This window comes from Callospermophilus lateralis, chromosome 11 (assembly GCF_048772815.1).
Source record: "Callospermophilus lateralis isolate mCalLat2 chromosome 11, mCalLat2.hap1, whole genome shotgun sequence".
Taxonomy (NCBI): domain Eukaryota; kingdom Metazoa; phylum Chordata; class Mammalia; order Rodentia; family Sciuridae; genus Callospermophilus; species Callospermophilus lateralis.
Genome location: NC_135315.1, coordinates 95607176 through 95625254, shown reverse-complemented (window position 1 = coordinate 95625254; position 18079 = coordinate 95607176). Strand labels below are relative to the sequence as shown.

The following is an 18079-nucleotide window of genomic DNA, read 5'->3' as shown; positions in this document are numbered from 1 at the left end:
AAGGTCTTCTTTGACCTAAATCACTCATCTTCTCATTATTGTTCCTCTCAAGTATTTTCTGTAGCAATTACTAACAATGTATAATTCTCTATACTACTTTCACAGGTCTGATAGTGTAGTTGCATTGCTCTCTAAAATACCATCTTTTCCCTTTCACTCTGGGATTTTCAGTCTCTTTTTCAAGATCATTTCTCCATATCCTTCTAGTGCCACCAAACATCAGGCACAGGATGTCTTGCCTGAACCATTTGATTTTACAATTGTTGCCTTTTCTTGGCTCTCCTATGGTCTTCCCTATCCCTCTATCAGTCATTAAGATCATGTGTTGATATGTGTAACCCCAATTCTTGTTTATTTTACTTAATTTTCATGTTTCAGCTCTAGCAAGGTGTCTACTGCATGATGTACACTCAGCAAATATAATGAGTTGCTTGATTGAACCTAGTATGCATTGAAAATTCTTTTCAAAATGCTAGCTGATAAACACATTCAGTCGCAATTTTCTTCTTCAATTAGGCATATATTTAGTTGAATAGAAGTGCTTAAAAGGACTATTGTGAGACAATTCTTTCTTGTTCCAAAAAGAACATGCTACAGAGAGAATTAGACTTATTATATCCTCATGCTTCCTGACTTTTAAATGTAACTTAACTTCATTTATATTTTTGAGAGCATTCCTAAAAGATAAGCTATTATATTGAAATCACATGGCTTCAATGCATTCTCACACCTCAAATCAACAGCCATGATATAAAAAGATTACTTGCACGGTTTATACCCTGTTCCATTACATTCAGTAACTTCAGGTGGGAAAATCAATTACTAACAAATATTGACAAGTTTAGTTCATAAATCTCATTTGTAAAGGCAAACAAGTTTTGATCTCTGACTGCAGTGACATGAGAACTACAAACTTATCAGAATAATAACAAGCTTGCCAGAATAATAACCTGCTCTTTGGAGATACACTTCCCTTAACTGAATTTTCATGATGAAGACAGGATCACTTTTTGTGGCATGGGTATTTTAATGGGCCAGCTGCAATAATGTCACCTGCTCTCAGCCACTGTTATGAACCTATCTTTTGTTCCCCTGCCAGAAACATAATGTTTGTAAATGTTCTGTGCATCACACCATATGATTAGCAGAGCTCTTCCTTATAATATCCCTTGTCAATTTGGTAATAATACAGAGTGATGATCATATGGGGATCATTACTGACTTGTTCAAATATCAGCATAAAACATTGAATCTATGGAAACTTGGACAAATTCTTCCTTGTTTCTATGGTTTCATTTCTATAATTTCATAAGTAAAGTGGGGAGATTGATAATATATTTTTAGAGCTACTGTATGAATTAATGATAATATTTATCAACATCGAGAGAAATATGGCAAGCTTTAAAAATGCTAACTCTTGTTATTATAATTGATAACATACCAGTTCATGTGTTCACCATTTCCTAACGACTTAAGTGAATGAAATTTCTGTTTTGTTATTCATTTTCTTGGATGTTCTACTCCTATTGCTTCACATAAGTCAGCAACATTTATTACCAAATATGTCAGACAATAAAAACGATAAAAAAGACATCATTAGCAAAGGTCACCACTTCTTTTTGAAAGTTGTCCTGACATATAGTATAATAAAACAGCAATGGGTCTTTTATGTTTGTATAAAGACAAATATTTTTGTACAATCACCAAATTGTCAAAGTTTTTCCTTCATTTTCCATAATGTGATTTTTTCCCCTGTCTGTGTTAAAATCAAGATTCTACCTCAGTTCTGGCATAGATTTTTGTTATTGTTTGCAGAAGTCTCCCTCATCCAAAGCCCTTTCACAGCCACTGTTAAGGATTTTTTTTTTACTGCTCAAAAAAGTTTAGTATTCAGCAGGTTAAGGAAATCCATGGTCAGCTTTAGAATTTCAGTCTCTGCTGAGCTTTCAAGGTGTCAAGACCCTAAAATAATATGAACAGCAGGAGTACTAAATCTTTCATTATTTCCAGTTTCCCCTTGAGCATACTGACTTTGCAATAAAGAAGCTGTCATTTACACTCTTCTTTATTGCAAGGTGGGTAATATCTACAGGGAGAAAAATAAGGAACTGTGTCAAGTTAGCCTAACTGCCATTATGATTAATGTGTAATCATTGCACATTTGCATTTACTCTTTTCACATGCAGGTACTTCATAAATTGGAAGAGTGATGGGGACAGCTACTTTACAATATAGATGGAACAGAAAAAACCATCGCCACTAATGAATTACTAGACAGAGAAAGCACTGCACAGTATAATTTCTCCATAATTGTGAGTAAAGTTAGTAAGTATGGCATGGACAGAATCAATGTTATACCACAGTTCTTTGGATTTAACACTTTTAAATGAGTACCTGCTGAGATGTTTTTCATTTTTGCAATAACAGCTGAGTGGTCTCCCGGGGAAACTCAGAAACCTGTTCCTTTTCCTCCTAGCATAAGTCCAGAGATATTGTGACAGCTGCCAATGAGCCCTGTTTGCACTATCGCATGAATACCTAGAAAAGCATTTCATTGTGAGGTCTCATCGTTTTCACTCTGTACTCTCAAAAAGTCACCAGAGTGACAGCTTTTCTGCCATGCATGATCCTAAGAGTTTCATAGGCTGGTCAAGAAGAAATAATAATCAAATAAAATTACTCACTCTAAAATATTTTTTGAAATCAAGAAGAGCATTTAAAAAATCATCTCCCTGTCTCTTTCCTGTAACTAGAATACATTTTTAATAAATGTAACTGTGGAATACACTTTTAAGTGTGATTCTGCAAAGAGCTGCAGAGAATCCCTATAATTGTTTTTAATTGTTCCTTGTGTTCATTTCTGCTTGGTCCAAAATAGAATCCTGTCAACTGAGCTTAATTGTAGTTATTATGGTTTAACAGTATAATAGAGAATGTGATAAAAATTTCTTTAAGTAATCAATTAGAGTGGAAATGTGACATTTGACTCTTTTTACTTGGTTGTTTTCAACAGAAATGCATTCCCCTAGTTCTTCTGCTTATGATTTCCTAAAAGTTTTGGAAAATCCCTAAGTATCTTTCATTTTGTTTTCTCATTTGTTTTGTGCATCTGGTGTAAATTTATAACACTTTTGCAGCTAATTTCACCTTTCAGATCAGAGAGAAGCTATGAATAGTTCTGTGGAGGGGTTTTGATCAGTCTCAACTCGGTGGGGGCATAAATGTGGAACAATTTTTTTATCTGTAACAACTGCGGCTCAACATGAACAGTCAGATACCTTACCCCATGCTTTTAGAATATCGTTAGCCAATTTCACGACTTTCAGGTAACTCTTGATTGCTAAATAACTACTGCCTTGTTTGTTTCAATACTTAACTCTTAAAATTTTAACCTGTCATGTGGAAAGTCTAGCTATTCTGAGGCTGCCATAAAAGAGAGATCGCCTGTTGATGCTCAGATTACAACTGGGGCTCAGTTCAGCCTTCCAACACTACATGTCAGTTGATGGTTATGTCAGTCTTGAAACCCCTCATCCAATCTACTTTCTAGATGAATTCCACTTGCTAGATGAATACCACAGTGTACTCCCCATTGCCTTGTGAAACTAATATTAACTCATGGAATTGTGAGAAACATGAAAATGTTATTTTTTACTTTCCATGTCAAGGTTGTTTTTTGGTAAAATGGAAATAAATCACTGAAGATTCCAAAGAAACCATAATTTGTATATTTGAGAATGTGGGGATAAGGATATAGACATTCAGGTCTCTTGGGTTGGGAGTGAAGGAAATAAAAATGCATGAATTCCTCTTATCTGTCCCACCACTTTTAGCGTTGAGTTGCACTGATAGTAAAGGTAAATGTTTGAAGGCCAATTATTTTCTTGTGTGATTTGATCCTTTAATGTTGGGGGCTTTTGGAGACATTTGCATAGGAATCAGATACCACCACACAATGGTAAACCTTAAACTTTCTTAATTTCCTCTTGATTGTCAAGCAGCCTTCTTGATAACAGTATAATTCTTGATTACAGTATAATTTCTCCATGCCAGTTCCTATCTGCTATGTCCACTGTACCCTACGAAAACTCAAAAACTTTTGCCAAGGTAAATTACAGGCTGTGCTACCACAATGTCTTTTTCTTGTCATTTTTGTTCAGATTGAACCTTCTTGCTCAGCTAGACTCAGACACAGAGTATGAAGTGAACTACTTGAGCGAATGTGCTATTGTAGAGTTGAATACCAGTCAGCTAGTCTTGGTGGACCCTCCACCTACATTCTCTGTACACTGTTTGCTGTAGTCTCACTTGTGGGGGACATCTTTCTTCCTTTCTGTTCTGTATCTGCTGTACTTGCATAGGTTAATTCTTCCCTCTTGATAACTTTCAATGATTAATTTCTATAGAATTTTGAGGACAATTAATTTATGAAAATTATTTTCCTAAACTATTTAATACAAAGCCATTGTGAGTCTTGCTAAAATCACTTTGAAGTAGGAGTAATAGACCTCTGCCTTACTTCAAGCTAAATGTTTGTGCATAATCCATTGGTAATCTTTACCATACTATAAAAGTTTTCTTTCTCCCAGTAGCTACAAAACCATGGTAATGGTGTGAGAATAGACATAAAAATAATGTCCAGGGCCTCCTTTTAGAGTCTTTAGCTTCAACTGCTTGAAACAGGGAAGAAAGTATAAACCCTTGTGTGAAAATAAAAGTCTTCAGTCACTGAAAAATTAGATTTCCTAAATTTATAGAACCATATTTGGTTACTTATCTCTATAATTAGTGCACATGCTCTCCAAAATTGTAAGCTGTAGATTTTAGCAAAATGCGAGTAAGGAAATCCTAGTTTATGGATAACAAGTAGTTTCTTAGCCCTAATAGTCAGCACTGGAACTTAGGTATATAAGATACATCTGTACATATGTATCTCATGTGTCTAAGAAATCAATTTCCTCAATAAACCTGCAAGGTATTACTATCTACAGTATAGGAGTAAAGGAATTCAAATTGTTTATAGCACTGTGTCACACAGCTAATGATGACAAACCTAAGATTAGAGCCCTGGACTCTTCACCAAAGTAGATTTTGTGGATTGGGTACCAACAGTTGTATAGCCATGCTTATTCATGAGAGTTACGTGGGTTATATATACTCCTCTCTCTCTCTCTCTCTCTCTCTCTCTCTCTCTCTCTCTCTCTCTCTCTCTCTCTCACACACACACACACACACACACACACACAATATGAGAGTGATGCCAAATTAATATTCCTAAAACAGACTGACCATCAATTCCATTTTGAGGAATTCAGTATCTGTTCAAAGACGATTGATTGTATATTAGACCCATCAAAGAAGTCTTCTAGGACAAAATAAAGATGCCAAAATATCATCACATGACAATTAGAGATTCCATAATAAAAGCTAATTTTGAGTCTTTATTTTTTGCAAATGAACTTTTAAAGTAAACATGATTCATATTCCAATTCCTTAAGCTGACTTCGTTGATCAAGCTATCCCACTGATCAGATATTATTATCATAGTGAATGGATGAGAAATAAACACCCAATACTTGCTCTTGCATGAAGAATGAAATTGTTTAAGTAGACCAAACTGCAGGTTGAACTAGTATATGTTTTGACCTGACTCTTCTATTAAAACCTCTCAGGTGAAGTGAAATGGTACAATGACAGAACAACTTTAAATTAATTAAAAATCAATCATTTATCAGTGTTGCTATAGTCAGAAGTCCAAATAATTCTCAAGAATTTTAAAAGAGAGGGAAGCTTCAAAATTTCACCTCATTCAAATTATCAGAAAATTTCAAAAGGCCAATGTATCTAAATATTTTGGTGTTAATGTAACAAATGCCCTTAGTTAAAGAGGGTAAGTGACCATGACACTGACGTCCTATAATTTATTTCATATTTATAATATATACAAATTACATAAGAGACAATTTTCTTCTTATTGATATTCAAATAATAACATGGATTGGTTTCATTTATTATGAAATAAGTAAAAAAAAAATCAATGAACTCTTTTCCTAAATGCTATTTTTGTGATATTTTATATATTTGTGTAAGTTCATGAGTTTAAATTTAATTGTTTGGTAATCAATTTTTAAGGTGTCTGCATGAAGATATTTTTATGTTAGAACTTATTTTACTTAATATAGAACATGTGATATGATTTACATATGTACAGAAAAATCAAGTTATAAGATTTTTTACTATAATTCAAGCTCAACATGAATTATGCATTTATTTTATTTACTATATTAATAACCATTTGTGCAAACATCATTTGTTGTAGGTTATGAGAAAACTATAAATAATGTCAATTCTTAAGGACATTGCAGTGAAAGTATAGATAGAAATTAACCAAATTAATGAATTAAAATAAGTTATAAATGTTAAAATTGTGTTTAATTCCATAAAATTCATATTTAGGTAAACACTAGAAAGAAGTTGCAAAGGGTTGACTGACCACTATGTTGTTTTAAAGTGATGAAGGATTTAAGTAAAAATAAATGACCTTTTGACAGAATATTCTTTTTTAAAACATTTTTTAGATGTAGATGGACACAATATCTTTATTTTATTTATTTATTTTTATGTGGTGCTGAAGATTGAACCCAGTGCCTCATATGTCCTCTACCACTGAGCCCCAGCCCCTGGCAGAATATTCTGAAATGATTCTCTGTATGCCAAAAAACTAGCGATGAAATTATATTCTCAGACAAGGTGAAGTAATAATAAAATAGTTAAACTATTCTAATACTTGTGTACCCATTAACTCATATGGTCCCCTTTGATAATACTTCAAGGTTAGTATTACTATCCATGGTGTAGGAGTTAAGAAATCAATGCTTTGAGACATTTCTTCGTAGCCCAGCACCACACAGCTAAAGAGGACAAACCTGGGTTTGGACCCTTTGACTCTCCAAAATGCATTTTGGGATGCGTATCCACTAACTTCTGCTTCCTTCCTTTATTTTAAATGAGTAATAACAATAGTCATGGTAATTTTCAAATGCATTTTGAATAAAAAATATAGTACAGATGTTCTGTAAATGGGCTGGCTATGCTATAAAAACAAACCAGTAACACTTTTTCCAAAAATAGATGGACATGAGACTGGGAATCATATTTACACATTAAGAGATGAAGATTTGAAATGTGTTCTCAAGCACATCACTGCTGTTTGTCAGCAGGTTCTCAGTCTTTGCAGAGGAAGCCTATGAGAAAGTAGAAAAGAGACCTCTCCTTAAAGGTGTGGTGTTACTTAACTTTGGGATATTAGATAATTATGCTATGTTACCAATTGCATCAGAATTCGGTCATATAGAACACCAACATTTATTATCTCATTTACTCATTCATGGGTGAAATGAGTCCTCTAAATTTTCTCTCATTAGACCTTAATTAAGTTCACTCCATAGGTGATATTAAGATTCAGTTTCTTGTAGGATGATGGACTTGAGACTTAGAATCTCAGAGGCTGTTGTTTCCAGGATGTTCTCAGTTTCCTGTAAATGAGAGCTTCTAGGGCAGTTTACAACTCTCAGTCAGTGCGATCAAAATAAACACAGAAGACAGAGAATGTGTGAAAGATCAAAATTAATCCTTTTTGTAATTTTTTTTAGACATTGATGGGCCTTTATTTTGTTATTTATTTATATGCGGTGCTGAGAATCGAACTCAGTGCCTCACATATACTGGGTAAGCGCTCTACCACTGAGCCTCAACCTGAAATCCATGAAACTGAACTTTCTATAACCTACTCTGAGAAATTGCATCACATCACTTTTGCCACATTTTGGTTCAGTAGAGGCAAACTACTAAATCTAAACAACATGTAAAAACAGAGAGTAAAGCAAGTGTGTAAAAAGAAGGCAGTGATAATTATAGACCATTTTAAAAAGGTTGACTATTTTATGTGACTCTTGGCAACTAAATAAGTTATTTTAAAAAGAAGAAAATTTAGGAACCATATTATCTGGCCTCTAAGTCCTGAAAATTTTGTTAGAGAAGCAAATATCTGGTGAAATGATTTGAATGCCAAATCAAAATAAAAAGTGTTCTCACTATATCCCATATAACTTTTAATTTAAACTGAGTGTTTAAAACATTAAAACACACACACATACATTGTGTGCATGTAAGAACAAGGAACAATAAGTCCTACCACCACATAAAACTTTAAAGATTAAAGAAACATACAGAAAAATGTACCTTGTCATAGGGAGAAGAGGGGATTACAGGTGGGGAAACTGCTTAAGCAAAGTCGTAGAGGTATCAAAGTTCATGTTGAGATCAGATCCTGCAACCTTTGTGGGACAGTTGGATGTACAGAGGGAATAGAGGGGAAAGATTGTCTGTAGTCTCATTCAGCCATCTAAAGCTTCACTGAGAATTTAGTTTTTCCAATATGTTTGAGTCTACCCTCATTTTGTCGTTTCTACCTGTATGTCCTTTGCTTCACACCTTTCTAAAAGGCATGTATTTCTCCAACTTTTTTTTGTTGGTGGATTTGGAATGCATTTCTTTAATCCAGCACTGACTGCCTCACAGTGTATTATCTGGTTCACTGTGATTGATCAGGGAGCTGGTGACAAGGGTGAGTTGGAATTCTTTGTGGTGTCTGACCAGCAGTACTCTCCTACTCTCCTTCCCCCGTTGATTGGATCACTTTTCAAAAAAGTTATAATATTTCTATGCATGCTGTTGAAAACTAATATCCTTGGGTTGCCTTTTTTTCCTACTATTGTTCCTCTACTCCCCAACTATGATCACAAGTATCACAGTCATCTGGGATAATTTTTTTTATTAGACAGATGTTTGGGTACATTCAAGTCACATTGGATCAGAATTTCTGGGATTATTGTCAAGAAACCTGTACTGGAAACAAGCACCCTATGTCATTAAACAAACATCAGGTGGGGAAACTGCTTAAGCAAAGTCATAGAGGCATCAAAGTTCATGTTGAGATCAGATACTGCAACCATTGTGGGACAGTTGGATGTACAGAGGGAATGTTGCCAAACTCTCCAGTGTCCTAAAGATGAGCACAAATTGAGGGAAATAAAAATGTGAAACCTGTCACTACTCAGCATAGATGAGGTTTGATGATGGCATGGAGCAATTGCTTATGATTATAAGCCCATGTCATTTTTTCTTCTTTCAGTTGCCCAGATAATTAACCTTCTCTTACTTTTCATAGAAGCCTTTTCATAGATTCCTGGTAGAATCTAGGTAGTTTGTCTACCATTTTCTAATTTTCTTTTTTTCTTCCCCCAAGTAACTATTTGAAACTAATTTGTATTCTCAAATGAAAATAAATTTTATTTATACTAGAATTGGCAACATTTCAATAGTAGTTCTAAGAGTGATACTGTGAAGAATGAATCACTTGTAAAGTTTTCAAACTATTTCATAAAGCTCTGCAGTGTATCATATAACATGGAAAAAATAATCATTAATGTTATCTCGATCATCAACTTAATTTAGAAATGTTTCCATTTTGCTAACTATTATATGCTATGCAAATATAATGAAATCCAAATTTATGTTGTGAGAGCTTATATTTTATTTTAAACCTTCAACTGCTTATGATTATACTAACATAATCAAACTGCTTAAGAGTACTTTAAATCAATATAATTGCTTCAACAAAATCACATGTACAACATTAATTTCAGCCTTATTTTTTACTTAATTAGTATCAGTTTTCTCAAGAAGTAAAAACTACATGATGAACTTTTCACCTAATTGCTGAAATCCATATACAAATATATATTTATACAAATATGATAAAGATCCATTAACACAGAAATATTCCTTTAACCTGACAGAGTTCAAGAATAGAAAAAAAATATCAAAACTATTACATTGACATGATATATCATATCTAATATATTTGTAGAGTGATATTATCAATTTAGCATGAACTTTTAGAAGAAATGTCTTTATCTTATACATCTTTGATTCCAAGGTATATTACTCATTATGAACTACATGGATATGTTTGTAATTAATATATTGTGTATGTTCAACCTTTCTTGAAATATATTACATATTAACAATTTAAGTCACCAACACTACATTATACCTTCTATTCATTAGAGTCTCAAAACTATTCATCATGAGTATAAATAAAACAGCAATATTTTAATATTTTTTCATTTATTTATTCCTTAGTGTATCTTAACATGCCATTTTTAATGTTTATAAAACAAAAAAAAACTTCATTAGATGGGCTTATGGAATAATGACCATAAAGCACAGTATACTGTAAAAAAATAGCATGTTAAAATGTCAATCAAAAGAAAGCAAAGAAGGAGGGTGCTGTGGGAGCAGAGAGAAAGGTATCAGGGAGTACCTCCACAATACTGCTGCATGTTAACTATAATGTCAGGGAAAAGATATTAAAATTTTAGTATATTGGATACTAGAAATATCATCTATTTCATTCTTGATTGGAAAAAGAACTGATACTAAGAATAAAGTAATTGAATATAAAAGAAATAAGTATATGGAAAATATTTAGGGTGAGTAAAAGGTGACACTCTTTTGTATTTGTCTTTGTCTCTTTCCCTATACTTTTCTCATCCCTATAATAAAGATAATCAAGGTGAGAAAAAAATAAGGTTTGTGTTCTGTTCCAGCCTATGTGATATTTCAATATTATTATGAAGAGGTAAAAGCTGAAAAAATGAAATTGAAGTATGAATTGTATTTTTGAAAATGTATGCTGATTGAAGAATAATTAAAAGGATTTAAGAAAAGCAGGTTTGGAGAACAGTAGAAAAAGCTAATAAATAATTTTGTTATAATTTAAGACAAAAACTTGAGTGTTCTATGAAGCGTTGACAGTGGGTGAAAATGGAAAGATTAAAATGATGAAAATTGAAACTCATTTAATGTTAAAATACAGGGTTTGGAGTGAGACATCAGTATTAGGGGTCAGGTTTCAGGTAGGAGATAAGAGTAAGGGGTGCAGTAAACTGATGTAGAACAGAGAAACAGAAATAACGGTGTTTTGCAAATTCTGAGCTTAGTTTTGAACATAAAGGGTAGAATATGCTTGCTCCTCATACAAATCATTGCCATCATTTGTGTATACTTGTCATAATTCAGTAACAGTTTAGCTTTAAAAAATATATTTGGTGGGGCTGGGGTTGAGGCTCAGTGGTGAACCCTCACCTAGCATATATGAGGTGCTGTGCTCAATTTCAGTAGATATATGTGTTTATCAGCAAAATAGATTATAAGTGAGTATGAAAAAAAAAGTTAAGTAAACTGAAAATGTGCCCATAGAAGAAAAAAATGATGAGGAGGTAGAAGGACAATCAAGACATGAATGCATAGAAATGAACAAATATTTTTAGGAGCTATAAACCACATTTTGAATAATCAAGAAATTATAGAAGGCTAAAACACAACTGATTATTTTGTGCATTATATTCTTATTGCTTTTGCATCTTAGTTGATTATAATGAAAGAAAACTACATAGAAATATAAACTATTAATGATTTATTAAATCTCTGTAACTGGGTGTTTCAGAAATTTAATTACTTACCAAAGGACATTTGTTCATTAATTTTGGTATAAAATCATCTTTATTATAAAATTAATATTAGTGAATTCTATGTGTTTTCAAAATTCAAATATTTCAATTATTTATTGTTCATTTATTAATTTTATTTACATTTATCTTTAACTAATACATTAAGGTCTAAAAAGTATACATATTTGTGGAATAACAAGTAATATCTCAAAATCTTTGAACTTGTGTAGTATCTATATCAGGATCACTATATCTATTGCCTGGACATTAATCATTTCTTTATGGTGAAAACAGAATCCTTTCTCTAGCTTTCTGAAGTATACAGAATAATTATCTCTATTTCTATTTTTATTGTCATAAGTAATAGAATTTCATTTTGTTTTCATGGCTGAATAATATTCCATTGTAAATATCTACCAAATTTTCTTTATTTATTTATCAAGTGTTGCACTTCTGTTGTTTCCTTTTCTTGGCTACAGTAAACGTGGCAGTGTATTTTTTCTTTTTTACATACTTATTCCATTTCCTTTGTGTATATACCCAGGAGTGGAAATATTATATCATATGGTAGCCCAATTTTGAAGTTTCTGAGGAATTATTATTCTGTTTTCCTAAATGGCTGACCTAGTTTACATTCCCACCAACAATGTGCATGGGGTCCTTTTTTTCTATTTTCTCCCAGCACTTGTTATCTTTAGTCTTTTGATGACAGCATTCTTGCTGGGATGATGAAATGCCTCATTGTGGTTTTCATTTTTTTCCCTGATGATTAGTGATGTTTAGCATTTTTTTCTTATTCTTTGTTGATCATAAAATATTAATCTAATGTTGTTGTAATTATTATAGAGGCAGTAATTTGAGAATAACCTTTTATATTACAAATGGTTTTACATAAAGTAAAATAGAATTGATAGGTGTATAGATTTTATTAAGCATGGATTAATTCAGGGAACATACACTAAGAACCAAGCAATCAGTGGGGCGTGATCCATACAGTTTTCTTGTCTTGTCAACTCCATAGAAACTGTTTTAGCTTTTCAGCCTAGTCTGTTTTTAATACTATATTTATTTGTTTGTATATTTAATTGAGTATCATGTAGTAGCACTGTGTTATATTCTAAATGTCAAGATAAATATGGCACAGTTCTTGTCCTCAAGGAATTCAAAGTATCTAATACTTCATATTATTTTAAATTTATATATATATATATATAAAATTTACTCTTCATACAGTTTTCATTATGAAAAATAAAAAGATTAGTGGTATTGTTAGGGATTTTTTTTTCCTTTGGAGATCACATTTTGTAACCAGAAGCACAAAAGGTAATATTTGACTTTACCATAGGCATCTATGAATAATTTAAATCCTTTTTATGGATTGCTCAGTCTAGTTGCAGATCACACCACTAAACAGAGCTATTATTAAACATAGTTTAACTTGACTTGCAATTTAGAAGTGAACTGGTTTAAAGAGGAAAGCCAAAGAAAGCCTTTATTATTCACTCATTTACATGTGTCATACTCAGTTTGTACAATTATAATTCAGTTTTTGGTATAAAAGGCTACAATTCCAATTTTGAAGTTATTGTAGTTATAATTTAGTACACAATCACAAAATGGAATTTTCACTGATATAGCTATTCTAAAGCTCTTGTCATTTTTAAATAAGGAAGCAAAGTAGCTCCCATGTTTATTAATATAACCAGAACCTGGTATTTGTTAGAACTTTACAATTTTCAAAACATTTTGTATTAGACTTCTCACTTGGTTCTAAGAAATGTTGCATTATTTGACTATATTTATTGAGTATCTACAGAGCTGAATACCTCAAAACTCTCTCTTGGCTCTGAAAGGGGTTTCCCCATAGCATGGTGGCTGGAGTGCATTATGAGGTGACTTGTGGAAGAGAGGTGATAATTGCCTGGGCAATCTCAGGCAGCATGCCTTCTTGCTCTTCAGTTCCTTCATAGACATCTCAGATCTCAGGATTTGATAAAAACACTGAGGAGACTCAGAATTCTGCTTTGGCTTCTGCAGAAATCTTAGGGAAGATTCTGCCCATTTTCTCACCTATTCATAGATATAAAATTTTAAAATTTTGTAGATCACTAGGACACTATGGCAAATTTAAATCTGGTACAAAGTCTCAAGGTACTATGTAAAAGAGAGCTCTCCATAAATGTATCGCCTTCGGTTTGCTCTCTATGAAACCACTTGGCACTGAGAAGACCTGGGAGAGAATAGTACAGTTACATGAATTTTACATTCTCTTTAGGTAATAGTCTTATTTATCTAGGATTATCAATGTTATATATAAAGAATAGTCACTAGTGACCTGTTTCTAAAAAAGATTTCTGATTTAATTTCCAATTGATAACAGGCAGACTAGAGTTATGGGAACATGAAGGGAATAATTTTATTAAATGTACTAATTGTGTTAATTCCCACATGCTTTCTTTTTTAAAAACCAATTTACCTGCAGTCCTGCCTGGCTTAAGTTGACAGAATATGTTAACAGTCCTCAGCACACTATCTATTATATGAAGGAAAAATGCAGACCCAAATGCCAATTAGAATGCAAATTATTCTCTCTGAAAAGGTGGGCTTTTTACACATGCCAGATCCTGTAACTCAGGATGAAAAGTATGATCCACCCAAATCATAGAATCTATAAGAACAGCTTCCTGTGAGTACAGGCAGCTTGGTCCAAAGTGACCTACAGTTTTGATGACAGTGAGGACTTGAAAGTCCAATGTCATCCTGCTATCAGTCAAGACAAGAGGTGGACCTGGGTAGGATTCTCTGGAAACTTCCCTGGGATCCCCAATAAAAATAAAGACAGGAAAGGAAATATTCTCATTCTCTGAGAGGACCAACCCAGCTTTTGCTTTGAGAATGTTCCCCTTTCCTATCACCACCTAGCTGGACTGGCGATGAGCAGGGATCAAAGGAGCTGACTGTATCAATAACTAAGAAAATGGTTAATTAACCACACAGTACAGAAACATAAGACAGGATGGCTCAGCTCGGTGAACCCAAGGGTCAGCTCCAGCCCTGGAAAGACAAAAGAGTGAGCACACGGAGAAACTTTCTGCTTATTGGGGAAAAGATATTAAAGAATATTCCACCCAAATAAGGCAAGGATTGGGTTTTAGGGGTTTGCCCATTCCCTTTAAGTAACGCCCAGGTAGGGCTTGAAGTGGGCTCTGTTGCTGAGCTAGGGGGTAAAGGCCTTTGTTTATAAAATATACTGATCTGTACTTTTGCTTTCTTGTGAAGTTTCTGTTTGGCTTTGTTATCAAGTGATAAATGTTTCCTCTATTTTGAAGAATTTACACTATTTGGTTTTTAAACATTTGATAGAATTTCTAGTAAAGACATCTGGAAAAAGGCTTTTAATTGTGAAGAGATTTTTCATTATACCTAAATTTTCATACCTGTTTTAGGAACACAAATGTTTCCTATTTCTTCTGTCAGTTTTGATCATTTGAATCTTTATAGGAATTTGACCATAATTTTTTTTACTATTTTTTGCAATAAAATAACATCATATTTCTTTAGAATATTTTGTTTTGTTTATGATTAAAATATATTTCTTATTTTTTTTCTGATTTTGGTAATTTTTTTTTCTTTTTCCTTATTTTAAAGTTGTACTTTAAAAATGAATAAGCAATTCTAATTCTCATTCACTGAGTGAGCATGAGAACGGACTGCAATATCGTTTAGGATTTGGACAAACATCTGACAAAATATTTTGAAGGCATGAGAGACAAATACAGAATACTTTCTTTTATTTCTCTTCTTTCTTTCTTTTCCTTTTTTTTTCTTTCTTTTTTTTTTTTTTTTTTGGTACCAGGTATTAAACTCAGGGGCACTCAACCACTGAGCCACATCCCCAGCCCTATTTTGTATTTTATTTAGAGAGAGGGTCTCATTGAGTTGCTTAGTGCCTTGCTATTGCTGAGGCTTGTTTGACCCTCCTGTCTTAGCCTTCAAAGCAGCCATATGTGCACCTTGCACCTGACCAGAATTATATCTTGGTTATCATAAATGGACCACAAATTATTAATTAGCAGATAATTAAAATATAAACAAAGTAGACTAATGATAATGGAAATTTAAATGGTCTATTAGGAACATCACAATTATGTGTGACCTCAGTTGTTTAATGTTTACTAAGCCAACAATTGAATTTGTTTTTTAAGTATTAAATAATAACTAAACCCTGTATAATTTTGTTGTCAAATATTTGGTCATTATACTCTTGCTGAATCAAAGTTAAATGAAATTTCATTATTGCTCTGTGAAATATAGATTAGATGGGTCAGAAAGAATATATGTCATTACTTTGTCAACATACTTTAGTAAATTATATACCTAAATGAAAGAATGCTGCATTACTTTTATAAATTATATACTATGGCAAAAAGTTCAAGGCTTATTAGACTTCAGTAGTTCTCAAACAGAGATGTTCTTCCTACCTAGCTTGGCACTAAGGAATTCAGTATATTGTTTTTAAGCCCTTAATTATGAAAAATTAAAAATGTATTTAATAGAGAAAAAATAACAGAATTAAATCCATAAACCCATTACTCATTTTCAGCAATATGAACATGCTGTTTTTATTGTTTTTCCTCTATCCTTGATTGAATGTTTATTTTATGGCCTTTGCAATGCTGGTTTCTGACATTTAATTTCAGGAAATCTAGGTGTCCTGCAGTGCACAGAATTGTTTCACACAACAAAGATTTGTCTTAGTTAAAACGCTTAAAGCATCCCCTGGAGAAACAGTATTAATAATAAGTTATTACAGTATTGATGTTTTTTTGTGAAAATTTACTCATAGAAAACATCAACTAAAATGACATTTTAGGGCAATAATTCAATAATTCAAAGAATACCCAGAATTTTTGATAAATGAATGTAGGCCTGAATTCATTTTGATAATCTTTTTATATATTATAAAAGTAGATTGTTAAGATAAATACAATTGAGGGATAAGACTTGTCTCCTCTTGAAGAAAATCCCTCTCATTCTAACCTAATGAAATAAAACTCCTACCCTAGAAAAAAGTGGAAAAGAAATTCTCCTCTTCATGTGGGCTCTGGACTTGAACCCACTTTAGCATGTAAAATAGGAAGTAGACTGTTTCCCATTGTCCAGATGTTGAACAGGTTAATCATTCTTCTTAACAGCAAAATCTAAGACATAATATAAATCATTTATCTATTTTAAGTGGCCGTATAATTATCAGTGTGCTTTTTAAAAATAATAATAAATAATAGAATTGAGAAGCACTAAGGAGCCAGAACATCTGATTCCAAGTCAGCATTTTTACCTTCAATTGTGGTTTTTGGAAAAGTCACAACTCGCCATTTTTTTTAAGAGTTCCATATGCATAATAGGGTTGATGATAGTGTCTATATAATAGTTACCATGAACCATAAATGAGTTAATCTGTATAATGTGTTTTAGAATGTTGTTGATTCATTGTTTACTTTTTAAAGTATTAAGCATTTGTTTTATTTTTATTGTTGATATACAGTTTTTTTTTTAGAAATTTAAACCAAGTTTAGCAAATTTACTGACTTTTATCCCTATTCTGCACTACATAAATGTAAGTACTAATAAAATAACTGTCTCTAGCTAATCTCCACAGAATATAACTGGTCATAAGAATAATAAGAATTTCACCAAAACATTGAAAGTTATGTAAAACATCATCTTATTTAATACAACAAATCTATGAGGTAGGACTTATTGATATCCTGTGTTTTATATGGGGAAACTCAGTGAAATAACTGAATAAGAAAGGTTCAATAACTTTTGAAAACTAAGCCAAAGTTTTTCTTATCAAATAAGTTAGTATGCTTTCACCAATATCAATGTCTACATCATATGTATTTTCACAATCATTCTTCAAGATTAACAACATATATTTCATAATTACACCAAGTATCCTCATTTCATATATTCTCTGTCCATACTGGTATACATGAGTAGATTTCACAGTGACATATGGCAACGTGTAGATATTTTTTGTGTTAACGTTCAACATTTTAAAATTTCTTTCTACTGAATTTTATAGACTTATGACAATCAGTCATTCAAAATATTTGTGTACCCATTTCTTTAAAGCTTTCCAGATAGAGGTGTATAAGAATATTTTGAATTTTCAATAACACTATAGAAGAATTTAACTTCTTCTACAGAAGAATCAAGACAGAATGCATGGTAGAATATATACGTCTTTCAATTTTCATACTCCTGGACTTACATTTTTAACTCCCCATTCTTCTAGCTGTGTGATCTGGGTAGGCCTTTAAAAATTTGAGACAACTGATTCATCTGTAAAATCTTAAAGGTAAATTTTGTATGTTATAAGCTAAAACTTACAAAATATTAAAGTATTATGTTATAATTTATTAAACTAATTATTTATAACATAATACTTTTATGTTTTGTAAGTAATACTTTTATGTTTTGTAATAAATTATTTAGAG

The 18079-nt window shown here is 32.3% G+C and overlaps 1 pseudogene; it reads left to right on the top strand.

Annotated features, from left to right (window-relative positions):
- Positions 1 to 18079, top strand: part of LOC143410708 (cadherin-12-like) — a 78831-nt pseudogene that overhangs the window by 47472 nt on the left and 13280 nt on the right.